The sequence below is a fragment of the Phaseolus vulgaris genome, chromosome 5 (genome assembly GCF_000499845.2).
Source record: "Phaseolus vulgaris cultivar G19833 chromosome 5, P. vulgaris v2.0, whole genome shotgun sequence".
Taxonomy (NCBI): domain Eukaryota; kingdom Viridiplantae; phylum Streptophyta; class Magnoliopsida; order Fabales; family Fabaceae; genus Phaseolus; species Phaseolus vulgaris.
The window spans coordinates 21,368,874-21,386,788 of record NC_023755.2 but is presented as its reverse complement, the minus strand read 5'-3'; positions in this window follow the sequence as shown (position 1 = coordinate 21,386,788).

Below are 17,915 nucleotides of genomic sequence, written 5' to 3'. Positions count from 1 at the left end.
TTTGTGGTGTGTGTTTGTCCACTAAGCAATCAACCCTAGATTACTTACAACACCACCAAAGAAGTGACCTTGATCCCCTACACACTTCCTTTGGCTCAGCACAACACCACTAAGAATGCTGATCTTGACAACCTCAAGAACACACAGCACTTCTCAGCTTCACACACAGAGTTTCTTCAAAAGTACAAAGGATTACACTTGTTACAGAAAAAATCTGAAATCAATACAATATGAAAATCCTATATCACACTCTCTTTGATCCAAGCAATCTCAAAAGCAATCTTCAACTCTTCAAAAAGCAAAATCAGTGAAAAACTCAAATCTGTTTTTCTCTAATTAAATCTAAGTTCTTGTTTGTTACATAATCTGAACAAACTATTTATTGCATTCAAAGACTGGTCAAAGCATTTAAAACTGGAGCGTAAACAGTTATAAAATCATTTAATGCTCAGTCAAAGCACAAAACAGTTTTCTGTTATGGTCCCAAAACAAACAATCGGTTGAATGCTCGAATCAATCGGTTGTTTTGGTTTGACAGCAAGTCAACCATCAAAAACAGTTTTCAACCTTTCTAAAAACACCTAAGTATAAAACAATCGGTTGTTTCGACAAAGCAACAGGTTGTTTTTCACTTAGTTTGAAAAACACTTTTCTTTTAAAAGGTTTGAGAATGCTTAAGCTTTGGATTCAATCAAGAGTGGATTTAACACATAAAATCTACCCTAGATCCTACCTAAAGACAGCTCAGCAACAGCAAGCTCATCCTTCAAAGGGTTTGGATTCTTCAAAGCTTGAACACACTTGATTGAACAATCTCCCCCTATTTGATGAAGACAAATCCCTAGTTACTTGTGTTGGATTTGATTGAATCTGAAGCAGTTCCTGCAAGACAAAGTTTAAGCAAAGCACCATATCTCTGATATAGGGTTAGAGTAAAAACAGAAACAGTATCTCAGCAGTTTAAAAACTAGCAGAAAAAGGTTTACTTAAACACTCATAAACCACATAGAGTTTTGTAGAAATTAAAAGATAAAGAAAGACAACACAACATAAATTCTCCCCCTATTTGTCTTCACAAATAGACAAAAAGAAGAGATAAAAAGATAATTATTCCAGATCATACAGAAATTTAAAATAGAAGCAATTAAACTGATACAAGACCAAAAACAATCGGTTGTTTCGTGAATTCAACTAGTTGTTTTTCCTTTAATATTCCTTGCCATACTGGAGTTCAAAGATCTGATTCTGAACAGCTTCTATATGTTCATCCAAGGTCATGAACCGTGTATCCATGCTGCTGAACCTATTGTCTATACTCTGGAAGTTGCTTACACACAAATCATGAAGATTTCTTTGATTCTCGGCAAATCCATCAAGCCTATTGACCATATATCTTTCAAAAGAAGACATGGATGGCATTTCATCTCTTTGATTCCCTGCACTGGTTCCAGCACCTAGATTGGTTTTAGATTGCTCTTCTTGATGAAAATCCATGTCAGCAGCGTGATCTTCTTCATCAAAATCAGCAGCTGCAGCACTTGATGAGGCACCATGATCACCATCTTTGCTCACCCATTTCCCACTTATTTTGGTGAATCTCATCTTGCTAAGAGAGCCATTGTTCATCTCTTGTGTTGACTTGACAAGCTCAGATGTCTCATCTTCCAAACTCACTTCAAAATAAAGCAAAAATTTAGAGATCAAAGCAGCATAGGGATAGTGATAATCACTTAACCTCATGGCTTTTTGCATGTTCTCTTTGATGATGTGGATCCAGTTGATTCTGATCTTCTTCATGATGCAGTAGATGTACATTAGGTCCTCTTCTGTTAGGACAGAATGATTGCTCCCCCTTGGAGTAAGAATCCAAGTTAAAATAAGAGCAAGCAACCTTTCATCTAGCTTTAAGCCTCCAACAGAACAAGTTCTCACTTGGGCATTTTGATTCTTCAAGCAACTCTTGTAGTATTGGACTTTGTTGAAATCATCCACTACTCCAAGATTTCCCTTGTTGATTCTTAGGCCAGCATATTTCAAACCAGCAATAGCAGTCCACACATCATAAGTGATCTCCATGTCAACTCCCTTCACATGAGAAACAAGGTTGTTTCCCTCAAACTTGAGATTGGTGTAGAACACCCGAATCAAGTCAGGGTAGATGTTTCCCTTCATCTCCAGGAATCTTCTTAGAGATTGATCTTTGAACAGCTTCCTCACATTGTCTAGCTTTTGGCTTTTCAGCAAATCAAAGGAAACAACTTTGGGGTTGTTTATCACCTTTGTGCTAGTTTCAAACCTATACCTTTCAATGAGCTCATTGTCTCCAGAAAACCAGCCCTCTAATCTCCCTCCATACCTCACTGCTCTGGTTTTGACCCTCTTTAATGTAGGAGGAGTTGATTCCATGACAATAGAAAAAGGGGCAAAAAAGACTCACACAAGGAAAGCAAGAGTTGTTGCAAGAGATGGCTTAATTGGTTGTTCTTGTGAGACAGAACAGCTGCAACAGAATTTAAAGAAAACAGAGAACCAAACTGCATTCAATGATGTGAGTGGGTTTCATTTTTTCAGAGAGAAAAGACTTGATCAAGACCTGCACAAAAAACGTCAGAAAAAGCAGAAAATCACATGGTCATCACATGTGATCTTTGACTAGTCATAAAAGCTCTTACATTTTCAAGATTTTGGAATATATTCCTTTATGACATGTTGTAACTTCCTTCAGAACATAAACAGGCTTTCAATACAGCTTTATTGACCCAAATCCTTTCGTAATTGATATCTGCAACAGACAGAAATTAAAAAGAAATTAAATCCATTCTTTCACAATGATGTTAGATACAAAACAATCGGTTGTTTCGAGGAAACAATCGGTTGTTTTTCTGCAGCAGCAAAACAGATTTTGAATTTTTAATCATGAGTAGAAAGGATTCAAACCAGATGTATTTGAACATTTTAAAAGAGATATTTAAGCATGAATATGAATCTAAGAAGGAATTAAAGATAGAGATAAGGAAGGTCTTATCCTTTATGATGTTCCTTCAATGAGTCATATGCCTTTTGATCAAGAAGCCTCTTTTGACTATTGAGAGCCTTGGACTGATACATAACATTGATTCAGCTTCAATGTTAGTCTTTTTCTTCCAAGAACCTGATCAGATGACTCAGTTCCACATATTCCTCTAGATTCCCTAGATAAACATGAATTCAAGCAACAAGGTTTGGTCCCCTTACAAATGTGGGTCCACATGGTTTACTTTTATCATTTGAAACCTCACAACCTTTAGGAATCCATTTCATAAAGCCACTGGGAACAGAAAATTTTCTTATTTTGCAGAATCTAACATAATGGCCTTTCTTCATGCAATAAAAGCATGTAACAACCGGTTGTTTCGACTTAACAATCGGTTGTTTTACTGGCTTTCTTGAAAAACTTTTTGAAAACTTATCTTGCTTGTTTTGTGGATTAAAACCTAATCCAGCTCTTCCAAAAACACAGTTTTGAGATGCCAAGACATTCTCAAAGTTAGATTTTCCTTTTGAAAGCTTATCCACAGTACTTACAAGATAGTGCACTTTCCTTTCAAGATTTTCACAATTTTCACAAATGAGAGTGTCACACTTGCAAGAAGAATTGTTGCAATGTGTTTCAAGATTTTAAAAATCCCTTTTTGATTTTTCCAGCTCTTCTTCAAGTGCCTTAACTCTCTTTTCAAGCCAGTTGTTAAGATCTTTCAATCGGTTGTTTGAAAGAACCAATCGATTAGCTTCATCATGTGTTTCTTGAAAAGCTTCAAGCAATTCACTATAATTTTCTTCATTTAAAGAAGCACATGAACTTACTTCACTTGAGCTACTTGACTCATCATCTCCTTCAGCAATCAAGCATATGTTTGCCCTCTCTTCTTCACTTGATGATGAGCTTGATGAGGAGACTTCATTCTCATCACAAGCTATGTAGGCCCTTTTTTACTTTCCCTTCTTTTCTTTGTAGCTTGACTTTTTCTCCTTGCTTTCTTTGTTTGGGCAATCTGCCTTTATGTGCCCTTGCTCACCACAACCAAAACAGGTATAGTTATTGGAATTAAAATCATTGGATTTTTTGTTTCCATACCTTTCTTTGTTGGTGTCTTTGTTGCGGTTCCTTTTCAAGAATTTGTTAAACTTTCTAGATAGCAAACTAAGGTTCTCTTCATCACTGAATTCTTGCTTGCTTTTGTGCTTGACATCTTTTAAGGCAATACTCCTTACATGCTTGTCTTCGCTTTCTTGAACATTGAGTCGATTCATTTCTAACTCATGTTCCCTAAGCTTGCCAAACAAAGAAGCCACAATCAATGATGTTAGATCTTTAGATTCAGATATAGCATTTACCTTAGGTTGCTAAGACCTATCAAGACATTTGAGGATCTTGATGTTTAGCTCTTCTTTTTCAAAGGTTTTGTCAAGGCTCATGAGATGATTAATGATGTGCGTGAACCTTTTATGAACTTCAGCAATTGTCTCACCCTTGAGCATTCTGAACATTTCATACTCTTGGATTAGAGTATGCTTTCTAGCTCTTTTCACCTCATTGGTACCTTCATGAGTTACCTCCAAGGTGTCCCACATTTCCTTTGCTGATTTGCATTGAGAGACCCTGAAAAATTCATCTGAATTCAAGGCAGAAGTTATTATGTTTTTAGCAATGCAATCAAATTTGGTCTTCTTACTTTCAGAATCAGTCCATTGAGACCAAGGTTTTTCAATGGAAGATCCATCTTTTTCAAATTTTGGAACAAAGGGGCCATTTTCAATTGCATCCCAAATACCTTTGTCAAGTGATTCTACAAAAAATTTCATTCTGACTTTCCAAAATTGGTAGTTCAAACCACAAAACAGAGGTGGTCTGTTGATTGAAGCACCTTCCCCAAAAGGTAGTCTATCAACCATTTAAAAACAGTTTTGGGATCACACTTGAATAAATTTCAATAACCAAGCTCTAATACCAATTGTTAGAATGTATGGCTTTAAACTAGAGGGGGGTGAATGGTTTAAAGAGGGTTTTCGCTAACTTTTAAGTCTAGAATGAAATTCCTTCGAGAAAACTTGAATCAGAATTCAGTTTGCCAAAAATATAAAGCAAATAAGCACAGCACCAGAAAAACAATCGGTTGTTTCGCAGAAACAATCGGTTGTTTATATCAGTTCACAAATATAAAACTGAATTTAAAGAGTTCAAAGGATAGAGAGATTGAACACACAGGTTTATACTGGTTCACTCTTAACCAAGAGCTACATCCAGTCTTCCCAGAAACCACTAGGGACTCCACTAAGCAATCAACCCTAGATTACTTACAACACCACCAAAGAAGTGACCTTGATCCCCTACACACTTCCTTTGGCTCAGCACAACACCACTAAGAATGCTGATCTTGACAACCTCAAGAACACACAGCACTTCTCAGCTTCACACACAGAGTTTCTTCAAAAGTACAAAGGATTACACTTGTTACAGAAAAAATCTGAAATCAATACAATATGAAAATCCTATATCACACTCTCTTTGATCCAAGCAATCTCAAAAGCAATCTTCAACTCTTCAAAAAGCAAAATCAGTGAAAAACTCAAATCTGTTTTTCTCTAATTAAATCTAAGTTCTTGTTTGTTACATAATCTGAACAAACTATTTATTGCATTCAAAGACTGGTCAAAGCATTTAAAACTGGAGCGTAAACAGTTATAAAATCATTTAATGCTCAGTCAAAGCACAAAACAGTTTTCTGTTATGGTCCCAAAACAAACAATCGGTTGAATGCTCGAATCAATCGGTTGTTTTGGTTTGATAGCAAGTCAACCATCAAAAACAGTTTTCAACCTTTCTAAAAACACCTAAGTATAAAACAATCGGTTGTTTCGACAAAACAACAGGTTGTTTTTCACTTAGTTTGAAAAACACTTTTCTTTTAAAAGGTTTGAGAATGCTTAAGCTTTGGATTCAATCAAGAGTGGATTTAACACATAAAATCTACCCTAGATCCTATCTAAAGACAGCTCAGCAACAACAAGCACATCCAGCCTTCCATCATCCTTCAAAGGGTTTGGATTCTTCAAAACTTGAACACACTTGATTCAACATAAACCTTGTGTGTAATTCTCTATATCTTTTCTCTTCATAACTGTTTGATATTTCCGCTGTCATAAACAACCAGTTAAATCGTAGTTTTAACCGATTATAATTCTAATATTTGTTTCTGTTTGACTATTTGATTAGCCTTCTGAATTGCTTTTCTGAGTTGATTGTTAAAGGTTCAATATGAAGAAAGTATTTGCGAAAATCTTTTATAAACAATTCACCCCCCTCTTGTTCTAGCCATCAATCCTAACAGAAGGTACCCTTAGCCACTTTAAGCTTTCAAGGAAACGCTATGTATTAGTGGACAACCCTAGAGAGAGATAGACGCCTTCATAGGGACCCTCCCATAGAATATTGGAATGACCTTAGGGGAGCCCTGAGACGCTGCCATATTCCTGCATACTACAATAGGGAGTTAATGGACAAGCTCCAAAGACTCCAACAAAAGAACATGAGTTAGAGAAGTATAGGCAAAAGATGGAGTTTTACATGATGAAAGCCTCTATTAGGGAGGAAGAAACCACCACCATAGCTAGGTTCCTCAGTGGTCTCAATCTTGAGATAAGGGTTAAAGTGGAACTCTTGCCCTAAGGGACTTGAATGACTTGATCCAACTTTGTATAAAAGTTGAGCAACAAAATTTGAGAAAATGATCAAGTCGCAAGGAGAGTTCTTACTCTAACTCTTATCCCAAGAAAGAGTATAGAAGAGAAAGGGAGGATAGTATTTCAAAAGATAAACCCAAATAAACTCCCAAAAGTGTAGGAAAAGATGTGTCTACCTCACAACCCCGTAATAGAGATATCCAGTGCTTTAAGTGTCTTGGTAGAGGTCATATAGCATCCCAATGCCCAAATAGGAAAACCATGATCTTAAGAGAAAGGGGTGAGTATAGCAGCCAAGATGATGAGTCTAGTGGGGAAGAAGAGAAAAAAGATAGTGAGGGGGCATATCCTTGTGAGGGAGAATTAATGATGATCCAAAGAACCCTCAACAATCACCCTAGTGTGAACCATGAAACACAAAGAGAGAACATCTTTCGTACAAGATGTAAAGTTTTAGAAAACATTTTTTCTCTCATTGTGGATAGTGGTTCTTGCAGCAATTGTTGTAACACTAGGATGGTTGAAAAACTTAATCTACAATTAGTACCTCATCCAAAACATTACAAACTTCAATGGATCAATGAAGATGGAGAACTAATTGTAGAGAAGCGAGTAAAAGTCGGTCTTTTTGTGGGGAACTATAAAGATGAGATTTTATGTGATGTAGTACCCATGGAAGCCTGTCATATCTTATTGTGAAGACCATGGCAATTTGATAAGAAAGTTATGCATAATGGTCTTACCAACGAGATTACTTTTACTCATAAGGAAAAGAAATTTTTACTTTATCCTTTAACACACTCACAAGTGGTAAAGGACCAAATACAAATGAATCAAAAAAGAGAAAATGAGAGAAAAAAAATAGAAAAAGCAGAAAAAGACCTTAGAGAGAAAATTGAGGTATGGGAGAAGAGTGTTCCTTCCAACAACGTCATTCAGAAAGAAGAAAAATTTGAAAATAAAATTGAAAAGATACTTCTATCTGAACAACCTTCGGGCCTCCTTCTTTGTAAAGGAACAATTGCATGCACTGCCACACTTTCTAAAGTTTGTGAACTACCTCCTCAAGTCCAAAAACTTTTAAAAGATTTTGGTGATATATTCCCTAAGGAAGGACCCATTGCACTTCAACCTGTTAGAGGTATAGAACACCAAATAGATTTAGTTTCGGGAGCTAGTATACCAAATAGACCGGCTTATAGAACTAATCCTAAGGAGACTAAGGAGATAGTCACAAGTTCAGGAATTGTTGGAGAAAGGTTGGGTTCAAAGAGTCCAAGTCCTAGTGTTGTACCTGTTTTATTGGTGCCAAAGAAAGATGGCAAGTGGAGAATGTGTTGTGATTGTAGGGCCATCAACAATATCACCATCAAATACAGGCATCCAATTCCTAAACTTGATGATATGCTTGATGAATTGCATGGGTCCACTATATTTTCTAAAATTGATATAAAAAACGGATATCACCAAATAAGAATCAAAGAGGGTGATGAGTGGAAAACTACTTTTAAGACCAAATTTGGATTATATGAGTGGTTAGTGATGCCTTTTGGACTCACTAATGCATGAGGCTTATGAATCATGTCCTTAGGGATTGTATAGGTAAATATGTAGTAGTTTATTTTGATAATATATTAGTATATAGTCAAAGCCTGGAGTCCTACCTAAGTCACCTTAGGGAGGTTCTTTTTAGTGCTTAGGAAAAATAGTTTGTTTGTTAATATAGATAAGTGGATTTTTTGTGTAGATAGTGTAGTGTTTTTAGGTTTTATAGTAAACAAAAATGGCGTACATGTTGATGGATATCCAATAGGAGAGGATTTTATTAATGAAGGAAGAGGATTTTCACCTACACATTTGAAGTTCTTCCTTCTAGTCTTCTCACAAATTAAAAGAAGTCAAAGAGAAGATCAAGCCTAAATTCATTTTGAATATCTCTCTTTAAGTAGAAAATATATAGAATAGTCTTTAGGAAGGTGCTTAGAGGGAAACATAAGAAACCTCTTTTGTAAAAGCATCCTTAGTTGTAGTTTAGAAATAGTAGAAGCTTAGGGGGGTGAACTTAGTAAGGGATGCTAGGGGGAGTGTAGATATGAGTTAGGAGGTGCCAAACTAGGAAGGAAAGTCACACTTCCTTCATGCACTAGTTGGCGCCGAAATTACATGTCATTTAGGGGCACATTTGCATTTGATTAGCTTTGCATTTCAGCACCTTATAGGCTATAAATAAAGGTGCTTGGCTTGTACAAATCAGATTTGGAATTGGAAGTAAGAAAACTCTACTCAATTTGAGAGAGAAATTGGAAGAGCTTTGGTGTCTTCATCAAGTCTTATCTTAGGTGTCAATGGTGAACCTCAAGTGGCGGCAACACACTAATCTTGGAGTATCCACACTCTAAGTGGCGTGATCACTCACCTATTCTTCCATCTCCATAAGTTTTCTATTCTCATTCTTTGTTTCTTCTTCATGTTCATGTTCTAGCTTACTTGTTCTTCAATTCTGTTCGGTGCCTTTGCTGTATTTTCAATTCTGTTCGGTATTTTTCCTTTCATTGGCTGAGTTCAATTGTTGTTTCTTCAATTCTTGTGGTTGTGATTCAATATGACAATACAGGACTTCCATGTGAGCTTTGGTTCGGTGCAAAGTCTTGGTGAGTTCTTGAAGTAGAACCTTGATCCAATTCTAACTAAAGTGCCAATTCATGACCAACTCAAGTTGTTCCTAAGAATGTCAAAGAATCATGTATTCTTGCTATTGCATTCACATCACATGTTGACCCCGAGAAAATCAAAGTCATCCAAGAGTGGCCAACCCCACAAAAATGTAAGAGATGTTTGGAGCTTTCATGGTCTAGCAAGTTTCTATAGGAGATTTGTTCCTAACTTCTCAAGTCTAGCTTCACCACTCAACGAGTTAATGAAGAAAGACACTCAATTTTGTTGGACGGAGAAGCATGAGCAAGCCTTTCAAAGGTTGAAAGCTCAACTCACTAATGCACCCATTCTAGCTTTACCAAACTTTTTAAAAACTTTTGAGCTAGAGTGTGATGCATCGGGAGTAGGAATAGGTGTTGTGTTGTTGCAAGGTGGGCACCCAATTGCATATTTTAGTGAAAAAATTCATGGTGCTGCCCTCAACTATCCCACTTACGACAAAGAGCCCTATGCACTTGTGAGGGCCCTGCAGACTTGGGAACACTATCTAGTCTCAAAAGAATTTGTTATACATAGTCTTTGAAATATTTGAAGGGTCAACACAAGTTGAACAAAAGACATGCAAAGTGGATGGAATTTCTTGAGCAATTTCCATATGTTATCAAATACAAGAAGGGCAATACAAATATTATGGCAGATGCTCTATCAATGAGACATGCCCTCTTTTCTAAACTTGGAGCCCAAATTCTTGGATTTGAAAACATACCTGAACTTTATAAAGAAGATCATGATTTTGCACCCACTTTTGCTGAGTGCCAACATAGAGCACAAGGAGGTTTTTATGTTTCTGAGGGGTACTTATTTAAAGAAGGAAAACTTTGCATACCCCAAGGAACACATAGAAAACTCCTTGTAAAAGAAGCACATGAAGGAGGACTTATGGGCCATTTTGGAGTTGATAAAACTCTTGAGCTTTTAAAAAGAAAATCTTTTGGCCACACATGAGAAAAGATGTCCAAAGACACTGTCATAGATGCATTTCATGTTTAAAAGCTAAATCTAAGACAATGCCTCACGGACTCTACACTCCTTTACCTTTTGCAAGTGCTCCTTGGGAAGATATAAGCATGGATTTCATATTAGGACTTCCTAGGACACATAGAGGTTTTGATTCCATCTTTGTGGTAGTGGATAGGTTTAGCAAGATGGCTCATTTCATATCCTGCCATAAAGTGGATGATGCTAGCAACATCTCTAAGCTCTTCTTTAGAGAAGTGGTAAGACTACATGGTTTACCTCTAAGACCATAGTTTCGGATAGAGATCCTAAATTTGTAAGCCATTTCTGGAGAACTCTTTCGGAAAGGCTTGGAACTAAGTTGAATTTCTCAACTTCTTGTCATCCTCAAACTGAAGTTGTAAATAAATATCTTTCCACTATGCTTAGGTCAATCATGAAAGGAAACCACAAATATTGGGATGAGTACCTTCCTCATATTGAGTTTGCATATAATAGAGTAGTTCATAAAACTACTAACATTTCTCCATTTGAGGTTGTGTGTGGGTTCAATCCTATTACTCCTTTGGATTTGTTACCTCTACCTAATCCACAAGATTTTGTGCATAAGGAAGGAATAACAAAGGCTGAATTGTAAAGAAAATGCATGAGAGGTTTAAGAACAAAATACAACAACAAACAAAGAAATATAGGAAACATAGCAATAAGGGGGAAGAGAGAGGTGATTTTTTAGGAGGGAGATTGGGTTTGGCTTCACCTTAAAAAAGATAGATTCCCTAATCAGAGGAAGTCTAAACTTAGTCCCCGGGGTGATGGTCCCTTCCAAGTTCTCAAAAGAATCAATAATAATGCATATCAAATTGACTTGCCTGAAGAATATGGAGTACATACTACCTTCAATGTTATGGATCTAACACCTTTTGCAGTTTGTGAAGGTGAAGAGACAGAAGCATGTGATTTGAGAACAAATCCTCTTCAAGAGGGAGGGGATGATGGAAGAGGCCCAAACTCAGACCCTGGTTCAAGCCCAACAACTAGGTCCATGGAAAAGAGGATTCAAGAAGATTGGAACTTTGCTACTGATGGCACAGAAACGTTTCTTTATATCTTCATAGAGGACCACAAGAAGTAAAGCCCAAGCCATGAGAGCTAGTTTCTTTATTTGTAATTTCAGTAAAATAGGGTTCCTTTAGCATAATGGGGGAGATGTGCTTATCATTGTAGCTTGAGTAAAGCCTTTTAGGTTAAGAAGTTAACCTAGTTTCTAGAAGTTTGCTCCTAAGACACGACATTGACTTTAGTCAAAACCCTAGTAGCCTAGCAGTCGCTCTTTTGTGTATTTCCCATCCTACCCTTGCTTCTTGCTCTCCAAGGCACCATCTCCTATAAATTGGGTGTTTTGGCTCATGTTCTATAAGATCAATTTTATGAGTAAAATGCTGCCAAATATTGCAAGCTTCTACTCCCTTGTCTAGTCTCTCTCTAGGTTAGACACTTTGATCTTCACCTCCACCTTTCTCCAAGTGATATATGTCCCAACCAATCACTCTCCATACATTTCATGCACCTACAAGGAACTCATAGCTCTATATGAGTATTCCTTAATCCATCACATCCATTGCTTCCACCACCATTTTCAAATCTCCAAGAACTACAACCCATCAGTTTGAACTTCACAAAACACAGAGAAAGCACTAATAAACCCCATCATACTCCTACGAAAAATACCTCCACAAGTAACAAGACCAGGATATTCCCTAGCAGCCCATCAGTGTTAATATTAACTCTGCCTGATGAAGGGAACTCCCATCTAACAGGAAGAGCACGAAGAACTTTACTGTTGAACCTTGTGATGTTCAATGTTTTGAAGAATCCAAATCCTTTGAAGGATGTTGAAGCCTCTGCTTTGCTTGTTGTTGCTGTGCTGGTTTAAGCTTTGTTCTGGGGTAGTTTATATGTTGTAATCCACCCTTTGATTAAATCTCAAGCAATTAGCATCTCAATCTTTGTGAAAGTAAAATGTTTTTCAAACTAAGTTGAAACAACCGATTGTTTTGTCGAAACAACCGATTGTTTATACTCAGGTGTTTTGAGAAAGATTGAAAACTGTTTTTGAATGGTTGAAACTGTTAAGTAACAAAACAACTGATTGATTCGAGGAAACAACCGATTGTTTGTTTTGGAACCATAACAGAAAAACTGTTTTGTGTTTGACTGAGCTTTAAATGCTTTAACTGAATACGCTCCAGTCATTAAATGCTTTGACCAATCTTTTAAAGCAATTTAAGAGTTTGTTAAGATTTGATAACAAACTACAGCTTTGAATATATTAAGAAAAACAGATTTGAGAATTAAGAATCTTTTTTTTGACAAAGTTTTTCTAAGAGTTTTTCAAAGTGCTGAGATTGCTTGAGAGTTTGTGATTGATCAAGGTGCTGGAATAGGATTCTACTTGTATTGATTTCAGATATTCATCTGTAACAAGTGTAATCTTTGTAATTTGTTGAACAATTCGTTTCTGTGTTTTGTTGAGATTGGCTGTGTGTTCTTGAGGTGTTCAAGATCAGCAATCTTAGTGTTGGCCAAGGAGAGTGTGTTTCTTGAGGTGTTCAAGGTCATTCTTTTGGTTGTTGTGTAAGTGATCAAGTGGTGATTGCTTAGTGGATATCCTCAGGGTTTCTGAGAAGACTGGATGTAGCTCTAGATTTGGAGTGAACCAGTATAAACAACTGTGTACAATTTCTCTATCCCTATCTCTTTAAATTCAGTTTTGTCATTTTGAAACTGGTATAAACAACCGATTGTTTCGCTAAAACAACCGATTGTTTTTCCAGCTTTGTGCTTTTGTTGTTTGTTTTGAAAAACTGAATCCTTAATCAAGGTTCTTTTGAAGAATTTTCATTCTAAGGTTAAAAGTTTACAAAAATCTTTCTTAAACAATTCACCCCCCTCTCGTTTAAGGCCATATATTCTAACAATTGGCATCAAGAGCTTGGTTCTTGAAAGTTATTCAAGTTGATCTAAAAAAAAATTCTATGGCTGGAAAACTATCTTTTGATGAGGGTGCTTCAATCTACAAACCACCTTTATTCTGTGGATTTAATTATAAATTTTGGGAAGCAAGAATGAAAATCTTTATTGAATTTATTGATCAAAGAATTTGGGACTCAATTGAGAATGGTCCTTACATTCCAAAGTTCAAAAAGGATAACTCTTTCATTGCAAAACCTTTGTCCAAATGGAAAAATGATGAATGTAAGATGGCTCAGCTTGATAGGTCCGCTCAAAACATTATAGCTTCTGCACTAGATACTAATGAATTTTTCAAGATATCAAAGTGCAAAACTGCTAAGGAAATGTGGGAGACACTCAAGGCTGCTCATGAACCAAAGGAAGCAATGACAAAGAGTCAAGCAAGAAGGAAGAGAAGGCAAACTAAGAAAAGCCTCAATCTTTGCTTAATGGCCAAAAGGGAGGATGACTCAAGTAGTGTAAGTTCATCAAACTCCTCAAATTCTGAAAATTATGGTCAATTACTTCAAGCCTTTCAAGAAACGCATGAAGAAGCCAACTTGATGGAGATCAAGCTCAAGTGGACATGGAGGCCAATCAACAAGATCAAGAAGAGGTAGAGGCGCAAATAGAGGACGCCCATGGAGGTCAAAGCCCACCTCAAAGGCTTACAAGAAGCATGTTCAAAGCTTTAGGAGCTAGGGGACAATTATTTTCTCTTTTTGTAATTTCTTTGGTTGAAGGTGCTTAGAGGAAAACATTAGAAACCTCTATTGTTATAGCATCTTTTAGTCTTTAGTTGGGAGTCTTAGGGGGGGTGTGTTAGTAGATAGGTGTAGGAGTAGAATAGGAGGTGCCAAAGTGAAGGAAGAGGTCACACCTTCCTCATGCATTGTTTTAGGCGCCGATTCTAGTAGCTTTTAGGAGGGAGTTTTTGAATTTGTGTAGCTTGCATTTCAACACCTTAGGCTATAAATAGAGGTGCTCCCTTTGTATTTTTCAGATTGGAATTTAGACTAAAGAAACTATACTCAATTTTTGAGAGAGCATTGGAGAGCTTTTGAGCCTTCTTCTCTAGTCTTATCTTGAAGGATCCATGGTGCCCTCAAGTGGCAGCAGCACACTCATCTAGGAGCAACCATCCTTCTAGTGGCGTGATTATCCAACCTTACATCCATCTTCATGAGCATTCTTTTCTCCTTCCTTCCTTCTCTTTCAATTGGTCAAGTTTAGCTTGTGTTCTTGAGTTTTGGTTCGGTTATTTTATGTTTCTAGCAGCTGTTCTTCTTTTCTCTGTTTTTGGTTCGGTGCATTTCTGTTTCCAACACTCCTTTTCAGTTCACTTGCCTTTTAATTCATTTTTTTCGGTTCATTTTAGTTCTTGTTCAATTCTATTCGGTGCTTTTGATTTTTACCTCTTTTTGTTGGTTCAATTTGACAATATGAGGAACTTCCATATGAGTTTGGATTTGGTGCTAGTTTTGGTGAGTTCTTGACTTAGAACATTGATCCAATTCTAAGAAAAAGTGCCTAACAATTGTCCAACTCAAGTTGATTCCTAAGAATGTCAAGAATCATTCATATTGTGCTAGTGGAATCATATCACAACTAATTGGCTCTCTTGAACAATCGGTTAAAAGAAAAGAACAGCTGGCTTGAAAACAGAGTAAAGGCACTGGAAGAGGATTTAGAACATTCAAAAACAGATTTTGAAAATCTGGAAATCATTTACAAAAATTCCTCTTGCAAGTGTGATACTCTAGTTTGTGAAAATTGCGAAAATCTTGAAAAGAAGGTCCATTATCTTGTCAAAATAGTGGATAAGCTTTCTAAAGGACAATCCAACTTTGAGAGTGTGCTAGCATCTCAAAATTGTGTTTTTGGAAAATCTGGATTGGGTTTTAATCCACAAAACAAACATAGATTTTCAAAATCATTTTCAAAAATGCCAGAAAAACAATCGATTGGACCATCGAAACAACCGATTGTTACATGCTTCTATTGTATGAAAAGAGGTCATTCTGTGCGATTCTGTAAAATTAGAAAACATGTTCCTAAAGGGCTTATGAAGTGGATTCCCAAGGGAAATAAAGCTTTTATTGATGAGTATAAACCAGATGGACCCACATTCATAAGGGGACCAAACCTTTGTACTTGAAAATCTCTTTTGTAGGAAATCTTGGAGGAGAGCAAGCAACTTTGGTACTTGGACAGTGGATGCTCCAAGCATATGACAGGGGACAAATCAAAGTTCCTGAGAATATCCTTCAAGCAAGAGGGTCATGTCACCTATGGAGATAACAACAAAGGAAGAATTCTTGGAAGAGGATCCATAGGAGATGAGAGCATCCTGGTGATTCATGATGTGCTCTTTGTTGAGCATAATCTGCTGAGCATTAGCCAACTTTGTGACAAGGGATATCAAGTGATGTTCAAGACAAACACATGTGAAATCTGTCTACCCAACACCAAAGAGGTAATGTTGGTAGGTAAGAGAGTTAATAATAGGGGTGGCAAAGCGGGTTAGCCCGCCCCGCATTGGCCCGCCCCGCACTTGGCCCGCAAAAATGTGGGGCGGGTTGGCCCGCCCCGCAAATTTATTGCGGGTTAGAATTCCCACCCCGCCCCGCATAAGAGCTGGCCCGCGGGTATGCGGGCCAGCCCGCATTTTTTTTTTAAATTAAATATTTTTTTTTACATTTTGTTCTTAAAAAATTGTCAAATTAAACCTATATATTTGTTACTATCAAACTCAATTTTTTTTTCTTCCTTTTCAAACATAGTCAAACATCAAAAAATTAAACATTAAGATAAATATCAAATATCACTATTCTTCCACTTCCAAAACATTAAACATACTTAATTTCAAAACATAAAACATAAACATAAACATTAATTAAAAAACATTAAACATAAAAATTATTGACATTCTTCTATTTCAATAACATTGGATGTCGCCTTAGAAGAACTTTCATCCATTTTTTCATAATTATAATCTTCCCCGTCATCTGCACACATTAAAACAATGACATTTTTTTTTCTTGCGGGTTAGTAGGCCAGCCCGCCCCGCCCCGCTGCTGACCCGCGCGGGCCGCGGGCCGCGGGCTAATGCGGGGCAGGCTAATGCGGGTTAGCGGGTTGAAAAGGTTAGCCCGCCCCACGTTTTTTACCTGCAGGCCGCGGGCCAGCCCGCATGGCCCGCCCCACTTTGCCATCCCTAGTTAATAATGTGTATCTTCTAGATATCTCTTCACCATGTTCAATTGGATGTCTTCTATCCAAGCAAGATGAATCTTGGCTTTGGCATAGAAGAATTGCTCATATTCACATGAATCATTTGAACAAGCTAATATCAAAAGATCTTGTGATTGGGCTGCCAAAACTCAAGTTTGAGGGGGATCACATTTGTGAAGCTTGCCAAAAAGGGAAACAAGTGAAAAGTTCTTTTAAAACCAAAAATGTTGTCTCTTCTTTGAGACCTCTTGAACTCCTTCACATGGATCTCTTTGGACCCTCTAGAACTATGAGTCTTGGTGGAAATTATTATGCTCTTGATATTGTTGATGATTTCTCTAGGTACACTTGGACCTTGTTCTTGGAATCAAAGAGTGATGCCTTTGCTGCATTCAAAAAGCTAGCAAGAAGACTACAAAACACAAAGAACAGCAACATAGGATCTATAAGGAGTGACCATGGAGGAGAATTTCAGAATGAGAAGTTTGTCAAGTTCTGTGAGAAGTTGGGGATTCTGCACAATTTCTCTGCTCCAAGAACACCACAGCAAAATGAAGTTATATAGAGGAAGAACAGGTCTCTTGAAGAGCTTGCAAGAACAATGCTTAGTGAATCATCACTTCCTAAGTATTTTTGGACAGATGCAATGAGTACCTCTTGTTGTGTGATGAATAGGGTACTTATAAGGCCCATTTTGAAGAAAACTCCATATGAACTTTTCAATGGAAGAAAGCCCAACATCAGTCACCTTAAAGTCTTTGGTTGTAGCTGTTTTGTTCTCAACAATGGAAAGGAAAGCTTGGGAAAGTTTGATGAAAAAGCTGACCTTGGTATTTTCATTGGTTATTCACTCACAAGCCATGCATATAGAGTCTACAACAAAAGGTTGATTACTGTAGAAGAATCAGTTCACGTTGTCTTTGATGAGGTAGATCGCAGAATCAGTTAGATTCCAAAGATCAGTGCTAAGGAAGATGAACATAGCATCAGTTTGGAGAAGCTGGAAATTTGTGCAGAAAAACAACCGGTTGATTCGCATAAACAACCGATTGAAATTCTGCAACAGAGTGGGCTGCCCAAAGAATGGAGGATTCCTAGAGATCTGGCAGTGGAGAACATCATAGGGAAGATAAAGGAAGGTGTCTCCACACGTAGCTCCATCTCAAACTACTGCAGGCACACAGCTTTTGTCTCTCAAATTGAACCAAAGTCAATTGAGGAAGCTCTCAAGGATGAGAAGTGGGTTGAAGCTATGCATGAAGAGCTAAATCAGTTTG